Genomic DNA, 5,506 nt, shown 5'->3' on the forward strand with positions numbered 1-5,506 from the left:
ACAAAACAATCCCCATCAGATTCAGTTTCAACAATACTAGCTTCGGCAAATTTTTCTGGTTGTTTACCATTTCCCTTATCTTCTCTATCTTGCTTATTTTTCAATTTATAACAGTCAGAGATCTCGTGTCCCTTTTTCTTGCAATAACGACAATATTTGGAGTTCTTGCCTCTAGATTTTGACCTAGATTTATACTTATTGTTCTTACATTTCTCTTGGTTTCTCCCTCTAACTACTAATCCTTCACCAGAACTTTCAGAATGAATTTGAGTATCAAATTTTTCTTTGGCTAATAAATTAGTCTTGACATCATCAAAGCTTAAGGTAAGATAATTACCGTATAACATAATTTCTTTGAATTGTCGATGCGAGGGTGGTAGAGAAACAATAAGTAGAACAGCTTTATCCTCATCATCAATTTTAACATCCAAATTTTCCAAATCAATTATGATGGAATTAAATTCATCAAGGTGAGATTGGATGGGAGTACCTTCAGACATTCGGAGTGTAAAGAGTCGCTCCTTTAACCGGAGTTTGTTTGCAAGACTTTTGGTCATGTATAAAGACTCCAATTTACTCCATATGCCTGCTGTACTTTTCTCGTTGATGACCTCACGCAACACCTCACGGGACAAGCATAACTGGATTGCAGACAATGCCTTTTCATCCATCTCATCCCACTGCTCCTCCGTCATGGTGGTTGGTCTCATCATTTTACCTGCCAGAACTTTCTTTAAACCATTCTGGGTGAGAACAGCTAGCATCTGGACTCGCCAGATAGCAAAGCTGATTTTACCATCAAATTTCTCAATATCCAATTTTGACATTATTGAACAATAGATCCTGGTGGAATTATCGAAAAGCTCTGATGCCAATTTGTAGGGATATCGTGTGCGGAAGCGTGATAATTTCAACCAAAGATTATGAGAAATTAAAGTAACAAGTAAAGTGAGAATGATACCAGAATTTTTAGGTGGAAAACCCCTTTAAATAGAGGTAAAAAACCACCGGCGAGAGAGCCAAAACTTTCACTATAATGATATTGGGAGTACAATGAATTCCTCTCAGACTAATAGATAAATAGCCCTAAAACAAATCCTCTCTATATGGGTTAAACACTTACACCCAAGAACAGAAATAGAGAGTATATGAAAAGAGAGAGGAAGCAAGTGTGAGTTGCTTGTTTGTAGTGTGTTACATTGCTTGAAGGAAGCCACTATATATAGTGGTTCTAGGAGACAACAATAATAAATACAATTAATGGTAATTAACCTCCCATTGATTGTAATTGATTACGGCAATTAATCTCCCATTGATTGCAATTGATTGCGGCAATTAACCTCCTATTGATTGCAATTGATTGTGGCAATTAACCTCCCATTTATGCCAAGATAACGGTAAAGGTGAGTCATAAACCCACAATTAAAATGTACTATAAATTTATATCGTAACTATAAGTGTACGAATAATAATATAATTTATTCAAATTTTTATATTAAATATAAATATATATATATATATATATATAAATGATAAAAATAAAAAATATAGATACAGAAATGCGAGAACGTGTATGTTTCCGTAGTATTATTATATAATGTGAGTAGGCTTTGTCAACACACATTTTTTAAGAGAAATAGGTTAATGAAAATAAATAGGTAGAGTAGAAAAGGATGGTATATAAAATGGAAACGGGAAAATTTTGATTAAAGAAAGATATAGATGAAATAAAGGAAGAGTAAAGAGATAAATAAAAATAGGTGAAAAATAATATAATAATTTCATAATTTTTAAAATTATTTCTCTTCTCTTCATTTATTTTACTAAGCACATCACAATATTTATGAAATAAAGGTAAATACATCCCTTTATTATTATAATAATTATCATCTTCACCTATTATCTCAACTAAACAAATTTATAGAGAAATTAATATCATAGTCAATAATATGGCTAAATAAGGTATTATCAATAATCCTAATTATTTCGATTTCATATGTATATCCTCTCAATCTTTAGTTGACCATTGAAATGCCCAAATTAAGTTTATGGTTGCTCTGCCTTTTATTTCCACGTTTTATTTTATTTTCTTATGCGTGAAAAACATTTATTTTTTCTTCGTTGATAAAAGAAACAACTGTTTTATCATTTTAAGATTTTTTTTATTTCCCATAAACTTGCAAAATTTACGTTTAGTTCTCGATAAAAAAAAATCTTTCAATATGATTTTTGATAAAAAAAATATATATAATGGTTTTAGTTTTTACAATTTACAATCATTTGTTAAAGGACGAGTCATCTGTTAACTGAAATGTTAATGATGATCGAGTATAATTGACACATGTATTTTTTTATAATAATTAAGTTTGAAAAAAATAATTAATGAAATGTAAATAATATTATTTTTCTTTAATTAGAGTTTATATATTTTTTATTTTCTTAACTTTTATTATTGAAATGTGAAATTTACAAAAGGCTTGAGGAGAACTAATATTTGTATTTTTTTTAAATTAAAAAATGTGAAAAAATTTCTCTCTCTTGAGTTAGGGTTTTAAAAAAATCTACTATTTTTTATTTGACATTAAAACTTAAAAAAATAGAGAATCACAGTAAAAAAAACACTATACATACCATCTTCATCTTGACAGTTGAATATAAAAAAAAAAAATCAACAATAAATAACCTACAATAATACAAAATAGAAATCAATATTGATTTTTTTTATAAAATTGGGACGATTTTTCTATTTATTATTGAAATAAAATTATTTTTAAAAAAATAGGAGAAGTCAGTTCATGCTGATTGTATTAAAGTCTAATAGTACGAATTCACTTTTTTACAATAAAATTGTATTATTTTAAAAAAATTACAAGAAAATTTATCACTTTAACATGACTTTTTCATAAACCTAAGTTTTTTTAAAATAACCTTATTTTGAAAAATAAACGAAAATTAACGTATATATACAGAGTTAATTTTATTCCACTATTTACATACTCACTTTAGAAATAATTTTTTACATTAAAATATGAATAATAATTAATCAGATCAAACGAAAAATAATTAGAAACCAAAATAGAAACATTTTTATTACTTAACTATTAACGTGTCAATAGAGAGGATCATCATTGAATAGATACAAATAAAAAGTAGAGACCAAATTGAAATAAAAAAATTGTGAAAAAAGAAATCATATACAAAATATCGTAAATTTATTAGAAATGAGAAAAAACTATTTAAAACATTTCCTAAAATTTTGCCTCTGTTGTCAAAGGCAGGCTCCCACCACCTGTTCCACATCAGAAGACCATGGCCCAATCCGTACAAACTGTTTCTCTCTCTTTCTTTTTTTTTCATCAACAAAATCCATAACCACGGTACAATTTCTTTCTTTTTGGTTTCTCCTAATTCACCATCACTGATTCGTAGCTGCTTAAAAATTATTCCCTCAAAAGAAAAATCAGTAAGAAAAAAATAATTATTTTTATAATGGTGTTTTGTGTCTTAATCACCGGGAATCATGGTCACAAAGTTTCCATTTTTCCTTGATTTAAGGTTAAATATATTTTTTTAACATTAAATTAGTTTTTTTCTATGATTTTGTACTTGGAACCCTACGACCGAATACGTGAATTAATAATACAACATAATAAATACGTGTAAGAAAACGATTTTAATTGGCGTTAAATGAGTCAAAGACACTTCGAACACACTCCCCTATTATCAGAAAATCACCAACACTACTGAGAGCCACTACACACATCTTGGTGAGTTGATAATCTGGCCCACACAGGTAGAGGTCCAGGTCAACCTATAAGTAAGACTTCTGAAATGAGGAAAAGTACGTTTTTTATATCTTAAGAGAACAAATTAATCACTAGCACTGACTTGAGCGTTGGAGGACAATCGCAGGTAACCCCACCGACCGGTGGAGCCCGTGCGCAAGAGGAGTAGAACTTTGAAAAATTCAGAGATTACCAGTACAACAACGAAACGAATTGTGTATCAAGTGGATCAATATTACTTAGGTCTCGTCATCCACACGAGTAGAGATTCAAATATCAATATCACATTAAAAAGGATTTATTTCATATTACAAACACCTTGACGATCCAAAATTTGATAAAAAAAAATAATTTGAAGTTATAATATAATAACTGAAAACATATTTAATCTTTAATTTAATTATATAGAAAACATAATAGAAGAAAAGAAGAGAAGATATAAAATATAGATAAAAAGGAAACTAAGTAAGAGAAAGTAGTGGAGGTGAGGTATGAGGAAAAGGAGTGGAAGTGGTCCTGGAGAGTGACAAAGCAAGGGATGCTTGATTGAACATTGAATGCGATGATCGTTACTAACTAGGCAATGAAACTGGTTGAAGTGGTGAGTAATTGCACCAACACGCACACGCTTCCAACATTCATCCTTACATTTCAACTTCTTCTCCAAAACTTAATGGGTCCACTCACCACAGTACATTCTCTAATATACCTGACATCCCACCTCATCTTTCATTAAACATAACTCCATTACCTATTTATCAATCTCTTATTATTCAAAAGTCCTCTCATAGATTGTCTTCCATGTCCTATATTTGTAGGGAGTGCTCATGCCTAACATCAAATTATACTATACTTGTACAGGGATTAGAGAGTAATTGTCAATAATTTCGGTTTGATAATTAAATATTTTTCTTGGATAGTGTTTTCTTCACTATATTTTTGTGTTTGATTTTTAACTCACTTATAAGTTGAGGATTGTATTATCAACTCGTGCGTGATACTATATATTTATGGATGGTCTAATAGTGATTCGATAGTGGGTGACACGATAGACTCAACAAACTGTCAGATTCAAAATGACTTTGATATCACGTTGAAAAAAAACTTTGTTGGTTATTAATTCAGATTTTATTATCCTTAAATGTTGGTTATTAATTCTGATTTTATTATCTTTAAACTATTTACCGTTATTATTGCATTAATGTTCAGTTTACAGGGGTTGTTAGTATTCTTATTTGTTAGGTTTTTGTAATTTTATTATATATATTATTGAAGCAAATCAAAATGGATGAATGATTCAGTTCAGTAATTTGCAATTTTGTGTACAATTACGTTCAATCAGTTTCTACTATTTTTTGTTTTTTGTTATTTTCTTCAATTAGTTCCTACAAAGCTAACTCAACCTCATAAAATCTACTTATAAGATTTACACTTATTTATTTATTATGAAATGTTTTAATTTTTAATTCGAGATTTCCAAGTGAAAGTGTAATTGCAATCAGTGAATATTTGTTGTGTGTACATGTTTAAATAAAATTGTGTATTTTTATTTTATCTTGATATATTAAGAGATTTAAAAAGTGGTGTTAATTTGTTGTTTGTGCATGTTTATGTATGATGAGATAGTTTTGATTTGAGTAGAAGAAGGTGATGAATTGAAAGAAGGAGAAAGTGAAAGGTGAGAAATGGTGAGAAGGATAAGTGGAAACCGTGGAAACTGC

Source organism: Phaseolus vulgaris, chromosome 5 (assembly GCF_051622355.1).
Source record: "Phaseolus vulgaris cultivar YP4 chromosome 5, ASM5162235v1, whole genome shotgun sequence".
Lineage (NCBI taxonomy): Eukaryota > Viridiplantae > Streptophyta > Magnoliopsida > Fabales > Fabaceae > Phaseolus > Phaseolus vulgaris.